The sequence below is a fragment of the Gekko japonicus genome, unplaced genomic scaffold, assembly GCF_001447785.1.
Source record: "Gekko japonicus isolate JY-2015 unplaced genomic scaffold, Gekko_japonicus_V1.1 scaffold718, whole genome shotgun sequence".
In the NCBI taxonomy this organism is placed as follows: Eukaryota; Metazoa; Chordata; class Lepidosauria; order Squamata; family Gekkonidae; genus Gekko; species Gekko japonicus.
In genome coordinates, this window is record NW_015161425.1 from 556,526 (window position 1) to 573,039 (window position 16,514).

Consider the following 16,514-nt stretch of genomic DNA (forward strand, 5'->3'; position numbering starts at 1 on the left):
TTGGCTCATTACTTAATGCGATTATCTAACCTCATACTTTCCAGATAGTTTGAATGCTAAAGTCAGATTTTTTTTTTTTAAAAAAAAAAGCTAAGAGTTTAATTAAATTATCCTAACTTTGTTCCCATTTACAAAGTATTTTTAGAATCGTGTTTGCACAGTAACGGGGGGGGGTAGGGGGGGGCCGGCTGGTATTTAAACCAATCATCAAAATGTGGGTCTCCTATTTCATAGGGGAGCTGATCTATGTGATCCTGCAAAGTACACCCTGTCCCTAACTAGATTACTTTTCTTTTCCTAGCCCTCTCATGCCCTATTAGATACCACGAATAACTGGCTTTTAGTCTGCAGCGATAACAGTGAGTCCCAACACCCTGGCTCTGCTTCCAGAGGTTTTGCAATATGTGGATTAGTACCTCATACCACTGTATTCAAAGCTGCATCACACCCAGAAAAAGAAATGTTATATACATTTGGTGCACCTAAAAGAAAAATGCACATGTGTTTTGCATGTTTTTCACAGGGTGTGTCATGTACATACTTACTCCTGGAAGCTGAGATAGGCCAGGACTTCCTACTGGATAGACACAAAGCATCCAACGCATTTGCCGTCACCTAAAATGTTAGCAACATTGTGCATTTAACAGATTAACATAAGTAAGAGTTTTGGTGGGAGCAGTATGCATTTTACATCTCCACAATGAAAGAACTCTTTTAAATATGTGGTTCCTTTAAAAACAAATTTGCCCACCTTGCGAGGCGTTTCCACGGGGTTGTATGCAAATATTAGGCCATGAACAACAATAAGCATAATTATTTGAGGAGAAAAGAAGACATTATGAACTGCTGCCTCAACACTTCACATCTGTGAAGCAAAAATAATCAAACAATACTAAAATACTTTGACGTTCTAACAGAAAAGACATTGCTGTGTTTATTAATGCCCTGTTTTCAGTAAACTTGTTCTTTAATAGTTAATATTCCTGAGTTTTGTCTTGGATATTCATAAGGTCTGGCCTAGGTTCCTATAAGCTTCATTCTGCTACTTCTGACCCACAAGTAAAGCAAAGAAATTACTCATGCCAAGCAGAATATTTTTAAAAAATATTATTATTAATACCACTTGGCATTAAGGACATTAACCAAGATATTGACCCCTGAAAAGAAGCCAAATGAAGCGCTTGTTTTGCCCATTTTAAGGCAAAAAGAGATGGATCTTTTTCACAACAGAGCAAGAAGAGCATTGGATTCCCAAGATTTATAAGCTTGGGCAACTGTTGTGTAGTGGGTTCAATGCACTGAATGATCAGGAAACAGCGTGATTGTCAGCACATGTTTACTAGTACACAACATAACAACAACAAATACCGGCCGGGCGGCCAACTATATACAGTCCCCGTGGACCACCCACAGGTCCTATTGGAGGGTTTAAACTGCCCGCCAAGGTTCCTATTGGTTTACTAGGTTTCAGGATCCTAGTCCCTATTGTCTCTGAAAGCTGAGCTCTGGTATAAGTTGCTGGCACCTAATGGCGGTCAGCGGACATAACAACAACACTACCCAACCTGCCATTCTGGTTTTAAATTACACTTTGGCTCATTACTCATTATGCCAGTTTGGTGTAATGGTTAAGTGTGCAGACTCTAATCTGGGAGAACCGGTTTTGATTCCCCACTCCTTCACTTGCAGCTGGCTGGATGACCTTGGGCAAGCCATAGCTCTGATAAGAGCTGTTCTTGAAAAACAGCAGTTACTGTCAGAGCTCTCTCAGCCCCACCTACCTCACAGGGTGTCTGTTGTGGGGAGGGGAAGGGAAAGGAGTTTGTAAGCCGCTCTGAGACACCTTTGGGTAGTGAAGGGCGGGGTATAAATCCAATCTCTTCTCTTCTCTTCTCTTCTCTTCTCTTCTCAATGCCATTATCTAACATCATACTGTCCAGATAGTTCAAATGCTAGATTTCCCTAGTTTGAATGCTAGACATGCTTGAGAGCTAGAGTAGTGTAGTGATTAATAGTGGTGGACTATAAGGTTTGATTCCCCACTCCTCTACATGCAGCCTGCTGGGTGACCTTGGGCCAGTCATAGTTCCCTCAGAACTCTGTCAGTCCCACCTTCCTCACAAGGGAGAGGAAGGGAAGGAAATTGTAAGTAGGGATGGGCATGAACTGTCTCACAAGCCAAAATTTGGCACGAACTTAGGCTGGTTTGGAGCCCCAAACCAATGTTCGGGGGAGGTGCTTCCCCAAACATTTACTAGACTTTTGTCCTGTTCAGCTGTTCAGGGCCATTTAAACCTAACCGCTGAGTGGTGCAGGCTCGCAGCTGACCTGTTAGGTTTAAATGGCTGTGAGCCATTTTACCAGCCGGTTCCTCTGCCACTTCTAAGTGGGGGAAATGAAATGGACTGGTGAAAAGGCTGGCAGCCATTTCAACCTAACAGCTGATGGGTGTACCCACCCTGCTGTTAGGTTTAAATGGCCGTGAGACATTAAACTTGTTGGTTTTGCTTCCCCCACTTCAAAGCAAAATGGACTGGTGAAATGGCTGCCAGCAATTTCAACCGAATAGTTGATGGGTGCACCTGCCCTGCTGTTAGGTTTAAATGGCTGCGAGCCATTAAGCCCATCATTTTACCCCCCCCCCCCGCTTCAAAGCAGGGGGAAGCAAAATGGATGGGTTAAGTGGCTGTCAGCCATTTACCTCTTCCCAGGAGATCCCCACCCTTTCTGCTACCTGGCTTGGTTTAGGTGGACTTTTGGCTCAGTTTGGTTCAGGGTTCATTTCGGGGGCTGCCCCAAACCCCAAACCAAACCAATTTGGATGTTTTACATTCATGGCTCATACCTAATTGTAAGCCACATTGAGACCCCTTTAGGTAGAGAGTAACAGAGTATAAAAACCTACTCTTCTTCTTACACTGATGGCACCCAAAGCAACTCATTCGCAAACATACCAAGATTTCCTTTATGCACAGGTATCATATGGTGGTCATTTCTCTGTGGTATTCCAACTGACTATAGTTACTTTTTACTATTTATTTATTTAATAGCTAATGGCATTTCCAATTACTATAACGTGCCTGGCAATGTGGAAATCTTAGACTGACCATTGACCACAAAGCAGCAGCTAATCAAGGGCCTAGACAGGACAGGAATGGTTTTATGTTTTGGATAATAAAAGAGCACTTTTGGCAGTGGGCTTGGTAGCTCTGGCTTCCCTAGTCTCCGGTGCCAGCTGCTGTTGCAGAAATAATAAATCTGATCTTTGCTTAGAGCTTATTTTCCCTAAGGGATGTTCCAGCTATATTCAGAAGTTGCCCTTATCCATAGATGCTGGAGAAGCTCTGTGTGTCCTGTTGATTTATTGATTTGAATTATCATTCCATAAAAATACTTCTTTAGAACATATTGTTTTCTAAAGTATCCAGAGGAGGGAAAAGCAGCAACAGATGGCTTCATTTCTGTTTTTGGTTCTCTAAACTATTCAAAAGCATCATCGTACTCATACACGCAGGGTCTGACAAAGGAGTTAAAGGAAGGTTATTCAAAGACACAAATGTAAAAGGCCTATGACAGTGAAATTCACCAGTAGGCCTGCGACACAAAAAATTAATTGCCTTTTTTACCCCACAACTAAGGAGCTTCACCAAAGACCACAAACTATCACCAACAGAGAGAGGTGAGCCAAGGAAGCCACTTTCTTGAAAGAAGTGAGACCCACTTTGGTGTAGTGGTTAAGTGTGCGGACTCTAATCTGGGAGAACCGGGTTTGATTCCCCACTCCTTCACTTGCACCTGGCTGGATGACCTTGGGCAAGCCATAGTTCTGATAAGAGCTGTTCTTGAAAAACAGCAGTTTCTGTCAAGAGCTCTCTCAGCCCCACCTACCTCAAAGGGTGTCTGTGGTGGGGAGGGGAAGGGAAAGGAGTTTGTAAGCCACTCTGAGACACCGTTCGGTAGTGAAGAGTGGGGTATAAATCCAATCTCCTCCTCCTCCTCCTCCTCCACCTCCTCCTCTTCTTCTTCTTCTTCTTCTTCTTCTTCTTCTTCTTCTTCTTCTTCTTCTTCTTCTTCATCATCATCATTATGGTATCTGGAACAAACAACTACCAACAGTCTTATCACCAGCAGAGAGAGGGACTAACAAAACCACCTTTCCATTTTCCATCATTGGCAACATTGTAAGAATGACTCTGGGAGTAATCTAAGCAGGTATGCTCAGAAGTTTAATTTTATTCAGTGGGGTTTACTACCAGGAAAATCTTCTTAAAATCACAGTATAGTCAAGCTGGGGCAGAAATCCAGCTCTCCAAGTTTCCATTAAAATCTTCAGTATGATGATTTTTTTTGTTCGCTATGATTTTGCGTTGATTTTAATTGATTGGGTTAAAAAAAAACCTTACGGTTTGATTTTCATTTTTAGTTCTGGAGGAGTGGTATAGAGATGGCAAATGCCTAAATTACCAAGGAGCCGGGTTCAGACTAAGAGACAGCATGCTTGAAATTGGCTATTCCGCTTGTCATGTTATTTTCATCTTGGGTTCTTCAACAATGCCTGAAGATGCTTCTTTAGTGGTCACTGATGGCTAGAAGATCCTTGCTTGCCTGATCACTTTTCCACAGGCAATGACCAACGTTCCCTCTAAGCTGTGGAGTCTTGTGAGTGAGCAATTTGGCTACTGTATACATTAGTTTGCTCTGGAGCCATCCTTCCTGAGCTGAGACAAAAATGTGTGAGCTGGAGGCTAAAAAACTGTATGCTAGCTCACACTAACTCAGCTTAGAGGGAACACTGGCAATGACTATTTGTTCAATGCTCCCCATCTTCTCAGGTAAGGGATAAATAAAATTTAAGTTCTATGTTCCAGAAGTAAAGTGGCATAGGTAAAGGTAAAGGTTCCCTTGCTCGAAAGCCAGTCGAATCCGATTCTAGGGTTGCGGTGCTCATCTCCGTTTCAAAGCCGAAGAGCCAGCGCTGTCCGAAGACATTTCCGTGGTCATGTGGCCGGCATGACTAAACCAAGGCGCACGGAATGCTGTTACCTTCCCACCGAAGTGGTACCTATTTATCTACTTGCAATTTCTTGCTTTCGAACTGCTAGGTTGGCAGGAGCTGGAACTAGAGACAGGAGCTCACTCCATCTTGCGGCACCCGGGTCTTGAACTGCTGAACTACTGACCTTCCACAGCCTGCAGTTCAGCGTCTTAACCACTTGAGCCACCGCAGCTCCTAAAGTGGCATATAAACATGTTAAATAAATAATAATAAAATGTAGCAGTGTGACTACATCCTGAAAGGAGAGAAGTCTGACAAAGCAATCCTAATCCTCAATTTATACTTGGAAATATAATATTTCTCCTCAATTACCCCGCACTGCCAGATCTCGGAGACTTTTCTTGGTGGTATATGCCACAGGTAAGAACACGCACAATGGAGGAACTCTGCCTTTATAAGAGGGGAAAGGGGAGGGAAGAAGAAACATGGCGAAGGAGAACAGCCTTGTTAAAAATCCCCTGTTCACACTGGGCTCTCACCCCCAGCCAAGGAGTTATCATTGCATCTGCAAAAGCAATGACATAAGTGAAAATCATTGTGATGCCCTTAACGAACAGCCCCCAATGAATCTTCCCACCTCTTCTCTGTTTGCCCCCATAGCAACCACGGCTTCCTTGCTTATGACTCTTTTTTTTGGGGGGGGGGTACTTGTGTGTGTCTGCACCTGGAAGTCACGTTGACCTCTGATGACTGACCCCTGCTGGGACCCTGGGGGATATTGGGGGGGTGGCTGAGTGGGGCCTCCCTCTGTCCTCTGGGACTTGGTATTCCAAAGAAGTCTCCCATCCAAGTACTAACCACAGTCAACCCTGCTTAAGCTTCCAAGATCTAATGAGTTTGGGCTTGCCTGGGCTATCCAGGTCAGGACCTTACTTACGACTCTTTTGAGCTGTTAAAGGGGGTTCCTTTTCAGCAAGTAGATTGTGCTTATTCACAACACTATGCAGTTCCCATTCAAATCTGGCATGCCCATCCCGATGGACAAGATCCCGTTCGGTTGACTTGGAACTTAGGTAAGTAGCAGTGTGGTCCTAAGCAAAATTATATCCTTCAAAGCAATGTGACTAGAAGAGTGAATCTCTGCTTAGGACTGCAGTACAAATCATGTTCAGAAAAAGTTATGTTTCTCCATGAACTGTCCCTTTTAAATCTTGTTACTTCCCTTGAACAGAGAAGTTGCAAGCTCTTCTGATTCTCTGTGCCAAATTAATTGCTTCCTTAGTTGCCATCATACTCCTGAATGGTTCCCATTTATTTTCCCTTTGCAGCCAAAGTGGTTGTTTTTTGATTTCTTTAATTTTCTATTCTCAAAAGTGCACAATTACCATATTTAAAAATATAAGAAAGTGAATAAACAGTTGCTGCAAAGAGAAAAGCAGTGATTGGATGGACACATACACACAAAAGCAACACAATTTGATTATGGACCATTCAGGACTGCTTTGCAAATGAAATGGAAATAATTAATTAGATGGAGAAGCAGAAACTGGTTTAAATTCATAGGGGCAGGGAAGAAAATGTAAAGGAACAGTAGTCCTCAGAAGATTTCGTAGTGCTTTGTCCATCCATATGGAAATGACTAGCATTCTAATCATATTTTAAATGAAAACAAATAGGGTATTTTATAAAATGGGGGAAAGCCACAGATAATGCTGCAATGCAATGGATTCACAATGGATCTGAACTCTGAAAAATGAGTAAATGATTACATATCTATTCCAGATTAACAAGGCCACCCAAAGCAGAGCCACACCCTTCTAGGTTGATGGGCTTCAAAAGGTGTAACTCTGGCCCTGACCTGGATAGCTCAGGCAAGCCTAGGGTTGCCAAGTGTTCTTACCATGCCCGGCGGGGGAGCCTCGCCGGGCTCCGGGAGGTCCTCATCGGCGCGTGCGCGCGAGCACCACCAGCACATCACAGGAAGTGACGTGCTACGTCACTCATGTTGGGGGCGTGGCCCAGATCGTCGGGGGGGAACCATATGGCTTCCCCCCCGACGATCTGCGCAATGCCCCCAACGTGAGCGATTTGGCTGTGTCACCTCTGGTGACGCAGCTTCGGGGGGCGGAGTCCCCCCCGGGGCCCAATTCCGCCGCGGCGGAAATCGGGCCTCCAAAGCGGGGGTTTCCCCGCCCCCACTTGGCAGCCCTAGGCAAGCCCGATCTCAGAAGCTAAACAGGGCCGACCCTGGCAAGTACTTGGAATGGAGACCTCCAAGGAATACCAGGGCTGGGATGCAGAGGCAGACAGTAGCAAGCCACTTCTCTAAAATGTCCAAGCCCCACTAGGGGTCGCCAGAAGTCAACCATGACTTCCAGGCATACAAACACACACTCCTCACACAAAAAAAATCTGACTCTGCTTAACGTTGCCCTGTACCTGGTTAGTATAGATACCATTCTGCACTGTCAACACAGTAAAGCAGTGTGGTGTAGAGGTCAGAGTGGTGCAATAGCACTGGGGAGAGCTGGGTTTAAATCCTTGTTCAGCTGTGAAACTCACTGAGTGATCTTGAGCCAGTCACTATTGGGCAGCCTAACCTACTTCACAGTGTTGCTGTGAGGATAAAATGGAAGACAACCATAGGTGCCACATGAGCTCCAAGTAGAAAGATCAGGATACCTGGTAAAAGAGGATATTGTCCAAACAGCCAAGGCTGCCAGCAAAGTAAAAAGGGTGTATTGCTAACATTTGTCTTTTCAGGTAAACATATTCAATACTGCTTTAAATATGTAGTGAGGACTGAGTGCTGTTGAGTGGAATCAGCTGTCGTTTAGAGCTTTCAGGAGTTATTGCTACTGGAGCAGAATTCTCCAACCAAAAAGGCTTCCAGGAAATGAGGTGCAGTGTGCTAAGGCCCCCTATTCTTGCAAAGGTGCTTTAATCTTTCCTTCATAAATCACAGATAGTAGCCATTTGGTAAAATTTCATAGAACACTTTAATTGCTTTATTAAATTAAAAAATATGTTGGCTAAAAGCAGGTAAGTGTTGTTATTGTTCAGTCGCACAGTTGAGTCCGACTCTTCGCGACCCCATGGACCACATCATGCCAGGCCCTCCTGTCTCCCTTTGTGCTCTGGAGTTTGCTTAATTTCATGTTCGTTGCATCTATGACACTGTCTAACCATCTCATCCTTTGCCGTCCCCTTCTTCTTTGACTTTCAATCTTTCCCAGCATCAGGGTCTTCTCCAGTGAGTGCTCCCTTCTCATTTGGTGGCCAAAGTATTTGAGCTTCAGTTTCATTATCTGGCCTTCCAGGGAACAGTCAGGGTTGATTTCTTTTTGGATTTACTGATTCGATCTCCTTGCAGTCCAAGGGACTTTGAAGAGTCTTCTCCAGCACCATAATTCAAAAGAATCTATTCTTTGACGCTTGTCCTTCCTTATAGTCCAACTCTCACAGCCATACAGTACTACTGGGAATACCATTGCTTTGACCATATGGACTTTTGTTGGCAGGGTGATGTCTCTACTTTTTATTAGGCTGTCTAGGGCCCCGGTCACACGGGAGGATTTGCCCCGCAGGAGGGACGGATCGGGGGCGCATCAAGCTGGTGCGATCATACCGCAACATCTGGGAAGCGGTGCGCACCCGTCCCCGATCTGTCCCTTCCGGGCGAAGACGCGGCTCAAAAAGGTAGTAGCAAAACAGCACTACCTACTGGCTGCCGCGCAGCATGGACGGGTGTCTGATCGCCGACACGCCCGTCTCTCCCGCAGCATGCGAGGTCCCGCCGAACTGCGCATGGACACACATACGCAGCAGACTCGCCTCGCTCTCCAGTCTGTGGCTTCCCCCCGGCATCTGATCATGCCGGGGAGGAACTGCATGGCGGTCGGGGGGATCTGTCTGATCCCACAGCCGCGCTTCTCTTTTGATGCGGCTCTAAAAAGCCACACTTCAGCCGTGCCTTTCCCCCTAGTGTGACCGGGGCCTAGGTTTGCCGTCGCTGAAGTCTGTCACTGTTAAAAGCAGGTAACTACATTATGGCTGATTCTGCACCCATCTGTTTCCTCACAGTTTTTCCACAGCCATGTCGGGAGGTTAATCTCCCTCTACACTGCATGCTGCTTTCACTTTCTTTGTTCATCGGGTTTTATGGTACCTTCTGCATAGACTTATGGCTGTTCAGGGGTGATTTTGCAGTCAGTACAGCGTTGCCCTGGGGTATCTGAATGTGGTTTTGAGTGGCACCTTTTCCTTCCTCCGCTTCTGATTCGAAGGGAACAATAAGCAGACAACTTGGCATGGCTTCATTGATCTCTGTCAGTTCCCCCCGCCCCATTTCCCCCCTCTGTATTTATCACCTTGCCGTGGATTACTTGGCTCAGGCAGCTAAGGACCGCTGAGGCAAGTACTGACACAGGAAAATCTGCATACCAGATTGAATGAAAACAGATATTTTGAGGCAAGGGGAAACCAGGTTGAGTGTTCAGAAAATGTGGAATGAATGCCAGATGCAGAATATATATGATGAACTGAATGTTTCTTTGGCCTCTAGAGCTAGGGTCTTGTAGTGGTTAATGTATTGGACCAGGCTTTGAAAGACCTAGGTTTGAATCCTCACTCTGTCATGGAAACCTGCTGGCTGGCCTTGTATCAGTCCAGTCTCTCTCTCTCTCTCTCTCTCTCTCTCTCTCTCTCTCTCACACACACACACACACACACACCCCTACCTCATAGTATTGTTGTGAGGATAAAACAGAAGGAAGGAAGCATGTTTCTGTAAGCCATTCTGGGTCCCCATTGGGGATTTAAATGGGGTATATTGAAATAAACAAGTGAACCAGGCTTATGCTTAAATTAATGACATGTGGAAGGCTTAAGAGACCACTTGGTTGAAGTTTCCTGACATTTAAGCTCTGTTTTTTTCTTCTTCTTCCAGCTACTCAGTTACTTTTGCAGTTGCAACCGGCACACAATTACATCTAAGCACGTTGTTAAATGAGAACCTGTCTCCCTTAATTGAGGTTTGGATTGGTGGATCACGAGGATGAACGTAGATGTAGACTGATGTAATTTTAGCATGATCGCCGGGCAGCAGCTGAGTGAGAATTAGCAAGCACTGCAGCCAACATGAGAAAGTCAGGAAGCAGCTTCTTTTCTGGGAGATCTCACTGTTCGCAGATAGGGGGGAAAAGGTTGGCGGTAGGACAAGGTTTGTTAAAAATGCTGAATGGAAAAATTGTTAGTACTCATAAAATAAAAAAGAACTCTACTCATGGCCATCCAATGAGATTAATGAGTGGGGAAAGAGGAAAAACCGACATGAAATGGATTAACTCAATGAAGGAAGCCGTGGCCTTGTGTCTGCAAGATCTGAGCAAGGCCTGAGCAGTGAGAGGGAGTTTGGGGGGTAATTAATTAATTATGGCCGGGGGGGGGGCAGTGGTGGAAAGTGCTGTCAAGTCGTGGCAGAGTTATGATGACCCCATAGGGTTTTCATGGTGAGAGACCTTCAGAGGGGGCTTGCCATTGCCTGCCTCTGTGTAGCGACCCTGGACCTCCATGGAGGTCTCCCACCCAAGCACTAACCAGGGCTAACCCGGCTTCATTTCTGAGATCTGACGAGATTGGGCTAGCCTGGGCCATCCAGGTCAGGGCCCGATAATTCATGTGGTGGTGAAAAGTGCCAATAAGTCACAGCTGATTTCTGTCAAGCCCATGGGGCTTTCAAGGCAAGGGGCATTCATAGATGGCTATGCGTAGAGACCCTGGATTCCTTGGAGGTCCCCCATCCAAATACTAGCTACGGCCGAACCTGCTTAGCTTCTGAGATCTGATGACATCTCAGGCTAGCCTGGGACATCCAGGTCAGACACAGATTTTTATTTTTATGTAGAATAATTAGAAGAATTGGTACGGCTACTATCTATGGCCTACTATACAAACTTGTAGCAATTGCAAAAGCATATCAGGTAATCCCAGCACAAAATTTCTTATTAATTTTAATCAAATTTATTACTACATATATGCAGTGTTCCCTCTAAGCTGAGTTAGTGTGAGCTAGCTCACAGTTTTTTAGACTCTGGCTCACACATTTTTGCCTTAGCTCAGGAAGGATGGCTCCAGAGCAAACTAATTTATGCAGTAGCCAAATCGCTCGCTCAGAACTTTAATGCCAGTAGCTCACAAAGTAGAATTTTTGCTCACAAGACTCCACAGCTTAGAGGGAATATTGCATATATGTACTTTATACAATTGATATGTAATAATCTGGCTTCCTCCCCCCCTTTTCTCAATAATTTCAGAAAACAACATATGGTTGTGTAAGGCCCGAAGGGGCCGAAACGTGTATGGTCCTTAGGTCAAAAAGTTTTACCCATCTATTGTATTTGCATAATAACTAACTTGGTTGTATAAGCCTTTTAAGTCTGAGACTTAGACTTTTTTTTTTTACCGCAGTATGTTTTAGCTATGTGTACACTCTAATAAACATATGTATTTTTATATAATATAGTTGTTAGCTTGACCCGATTTGGGGATAGAGCCTGGAGAGGACAAGGACATCAGTGGGGGTACAAGGCCATTGAGTCCTCCCACCAAAGCATCCATCTTCTCCAGGGTAACTAATTTCTGCAGTCTGGAGATGAGTTGTAATTCCAGGAGATCCCCAGCTCCCACCTGGAGACTGGCATCCCTGTGCCCAAACTGCAAGTGAGAATTCCAATTACATCTAGAATGGTGGAAGCTTTCGCCTACTTAACTGAAAGCTGGGAGGGAGGATCCTTTGCATGAGAGATAAGATCCCTGATCATTTATGCCAACTGGGAGGACTGGCCATTTAGCATACAGGGAAAATTCCTGGTGAGCTGTTGCCCTGGAGTGCCACTGGTGGCCAGGGGTAAGCAGAGCTAAGCCTCAGCATCTCTGCCAGCATTGCAGGGTCCACTTGGTTTGGACCATTTGGTGGCAACAACGATTGGTGTCTGCTAGCAAATTGCCTTCTCCAGTTGATGGTGGAGTGGGAAGAGGCAACTGGGGAGCTGATGCACATCACTGGTGTTGCTGGTTGGGCCAAAGCTGAGTGGTCCCTGTAGGGATGGCTTACAGTTTCATAGGGACCACCCCGTTCGGATTGCCCCTGGAGCCATTTTAACTTCTCAGTCCACCCTGATGGCAACTGTGTAGGAGACAAAAGTCACCGATAGAAATGTGTTTTCCACTGAAACCAATGGGAACATCCTCCAGTGACCTGAACCTGTCTCATAACAATATTAAACAACCTGTACAAAACTATCTCACTAGCAGTGCAATCCCATACAGAGCTACATTCTCCTAAGTCCACTGATGACAAAGGGACTTAGAAGGGTATAACTCTGTTTAGGATTACACTGTAAATGGAACAACTATGAACCCAATAAAATTCCTGTGAATGTTCGTAGTGAGTAGAGGTCCAATTCTAAGTTTATTAACCGGGCAAGGAAGTTCGGAAGCCAGGAAAGAGGGGACTGATCAACCAGGTTCTATTACAGAAGCTCTACACTTTGGGCCAGAAATACCAAAAGTATATTCAGGACTGGTTGACTTGGACCAGAGGTCATTTCGGGGGGGAACGCGGGGGAACGCAGTTCCCCCGGGTGAGGTGCTGGGGGGCAGGGCACATGATGAAGCCCTGCCCCCTGCTTCCAGCCGCCCCGCTTCCAGCCCTCATTCAGCCAGGAGGAGGCAGGAGAAGAGGGAGGGTAAGTTGCTTCCTCCCCGCCTCTCCCCGCCCCTGCCTGCCTGGGGCCAGGGAGGGCCTTGGCGGGGCTTCCTCGCACTCCCGCTGGCCTTGCAGGTCCACCGCCGGGCCCCTGATGTCAGGGGGTGTTGCATATGCTAATGAGTTATGCTAATGAGTTCCCCTAGCTCTTTTTCTACGAAATGACCCCTGACTTGGACCTTGAGGTATTTATACTGAGATCCCAACCAAACAGAATACTCGAGAGCTGAAATATCAAATAAGCAATAAAGTGGGAAAAAGTTCTGTACATCTTCCAGGTTAATTTGGGTTTCTGTCTTCCCATCCAAATGACTCTGGTTTTAATCTCCTTGGGGACAGCACCATAAGTAGGTTAATAAATAAACCTAGATGGTGAAAAATTAAGCTGCTGGATGTAGGAACTAAGCTGCCAGGGAGATCTCCTGGGTATGAAATACTGAGAATGAAAACTAAGATCCAAGATTACAAGATGGTGGAGACAAAGCAGTCCGGGGAATGAGCACTGTTCTAATGAACTCTATCCCTCAGAAAAAAAGACTAATCTCCAAATTTCGCTAGACAGAGAATGGGTTGGAAAGTTTCAGTGTACTACTTTCCCTTGCTGGCTGTGTTCCCTGATCCCTTGAGGTACCTATCACACACACAGCTGCTATTTATTAAATCTACAAAATTAGATTAAGGGCTCAGGAGCACCGCAGATGCAGAGTTTAATCAGCTGTGTTTCTCATGAGTGGCAGGATAGTGATGTCAAAGTCCTACAAATATCTCTCAAGCTCTCTTTCTAGGTGGCAAAAAATAGGGTTGCCAGGTACCCCCTGACTGGGCATGGGGTGGGGTTGCCAGATCCAGGTTGGGAAACTCCTGGAGATTTGGGGATGGAACCTGTGATGGACAGGGATCTCGGTGGGGTACAATGCCATAGTCCCCCTCCAAAGCATCCATTTTCTCAAGAGGAACTGATCTCTGTAGTCTGGAGATGAGCTGTCATTCCAGGGGATCCCCAGGTCCCACCTGGAGGCTGGCATCCCTAGCCAAAACGGTATTCATCAGTGTGGTATATTGGTATGATTGCCTTAAGGACAACTCCCAAGAGGCTCTCTAGAAATGAGAGGCTCAGGTCTTGTGACCATAACTGGACCAGGAGTTAAGAGTTACTGAGGCCTAGTTGTGGCCTATTCTGTTAGTTGGCTGTTGTGTTCCAATAAACACAGACCGATTTCTCACTAGAGCTGCGTCGCAGTTGCGCTGCCCTTTGCTCCGTTTTTATTGGTCAATTTCACACCCGAAGCCGGCGACCGCATTTTGACCCGTGGCTTCGCCCGATTCCCCCCGCGGTTTTGTGATCCTGTTTTTTGAGGATAGAAACGGGGCAAAGGGCGGCGCAACAGCGACGCAGCTCTAGTGAGAAATCAGTCACAGTTCTTACCATCACTACTGCCTCCAGCACTGATTCTTTCCCTCCCTAAAGACAAAACAATCAATGCCATCGAATATAAAGTTGTTAAAGTTCAATAGATTGTGACACCGCCTCTGTGAACCAGCCTGGGGGAGGGGGTCAGCAGCTTGAACAAAATGAGGTTCCAAAGCTTTCTCCTGTTGACAAAAAAAGGCCCCCAAATGCCAACTTCTGGATTGCAAAGCTAGAGCTTTCCCCCTGAGTGGTGCTACAGCGTTATAGCCTACCTGAAGCCACACACACTAAGACCGATTCCGCAAAAGCAGTTGTTCCGCCCTTGGTCTGCTGTTTCCCCCAGTTGTACCGTTCAATTTCCCACTATTTGCTGCGCTGCCTCAGTTTGACCTGCATCTTATTTTTTTAGGATCAAGAAGATGCGGGGGAAATTGGGGGGGGGGGATGCGAATCAAAATGCAGCTGTGCAGCAAATGGTGGGAAATTGAGCAGTACAACCGGGGGAAATGGCAGACCAAGGGTGGAACAACTGCTTTTGCAGAGTCAGTCTAACTTGACAGGGGACTGCTTTTTGATCTGAGATCTGTCTTGGGCTCATTTCCATTAGAGATGAGGGAAAGTCTGTCCAGCATATGCTCAGAGGATGCCTGATATCGTTTCACTATATCTTGGCTGAACCCAGCACTAAATAGCATCTGGGTGTATGCTAGGCAGAGTGCTTGGTTAATATGGCAGTAAGAGCATCATCAAGCATGCTTTGAAAATTACTCATTTGTCCTAGTCCTTACGTCCCATGGGTCTCTACTGCAGAGGCAAAGGACATAATTAATACTCCTCTTGAAGCTGATGAGCTTTGAGATACCTTCACTTGGGTTACTAACCTCAAGGTGGGACCTGGAGTTCTCCCATAATTGTAACGGATCTCCACATTGCAGAGTTCAGTTTCTTTGGAAGAAATGGCAAGTTTGGACAGTGGACTAGTGTAATGGAAGAGTGACTACAGAGGGTGGATGTTTTTAGGACTTCCAACTTTTTTCTATTATACCCTAGTTGTTGTTGTTGTTCAGTCGCACAGTCGAGTCCGACTCTTCGCGACCCCATGGACCAGATCACGCCAGGCCCTCCTGTCTTCCGCCGTCCTCTGAAGTTTGCTCAATTTCATGTTCGTTGCATCCATGACACTGTCTAACCATCTCATCCTTTGCTGTCCCCGTCTTCTTTGACCTTCAATCTTTCCCAGCATCAGGGTCTTCTCCAGTGAGTGCTCCCTTCTCATTTGGTGGCCAAAGTATTTCAGCTTCAGACTAGGATAAACTGATTATTGCCAGTAAAGACAGAAAAGGCCAGAAGTTGGTTGGATATTGAGGAATGGGGACAGTTGTTGGCTGGCATGATCCTCCTATGGACTTTCAGAGAGTGGATTTTTCTACTGAATACTGAAGAAAAAACCTGAAGAGGATTTTGAGAAGTTTTAAAAGCTGAGGGGAACATAACTGAAAAGCAGTCACTTTATACAAACACAAATATTTAAGACCAAAGTGTTAGGATGACATACTAATACTGAGGACCCCCAAACATACTAATTAATGGAAGCCAACATGGTGTAGTGGTTAGAGTGTTTGGACTAGAATCCCTACTCTTGGATAGTAGATAACTCAATGAGAATGTCGAGACAGTGTGCAACTGCAATAAAAAAAGGCCAACGCTATGCTGGGGATGATGAGGAAGGGTATTGAAAACAAATCAGCCAGTATCATAATGCCCCTGTATAAATCATAAGTCGCATGAGGGTAAGTATAAGACTCTAACAGTCCTCTTTTTTCCATAAATGGAACTTTGCTGTTGGACTTTGCTGGAAGAGGAAGGATTACAGTCAGGACAGGAGACAGCAGAGAGGGCGGGGGCATGACTCAGTGGTACAGCATCTATACAATATCATGAAGTTTTGGGGTCAAGGCAGAGCATCTGATCTTCACACAGAAGGCATCAGGTTAAGTTCCCTGCATCTCAATTTAAAATGATCAAGCAGTCACAGAAAGCACCGTCAAGTCACTCAGAGCTGACTCATGGCGACCCCATAGGGTTTTCAAGGCAAGAGAGGTTAGAACACAAGAACATAAGACAAGCCATGTTGGATCAGGCCAGTGGCCCATCCAGTCCAACACTCTGTGTCACACAGTGGCCAAAAACCAGGTGCTATCAGGAAGTCCATCAGCGGGGCCAGATTTGGGGGTGGAGCCTGAGGAGGACAGAGATTGGGAAGGGGAGGGACTTTAATGGTGTATGATGCCATAGTGTTTTCTCCAGATGAACTGATCTCCGTAGCCTGAAGATCAGTT

At 45.7% G+C, this 16,514-nt stretch overlaps 1 protein-coding gene across 1 annotated transcript in view; it reads left to right on the plus strand.

The window, feature by feature from the left end:
- The window catches only part of FHL2 (four and a half LIM domains 2), a 49,706-nt gene that overhangs the window by 2,201 nt on the left and 30,991 nt on the right, over positions 1-16,514 (plus strand). The window lies entirely within an intron of this gene.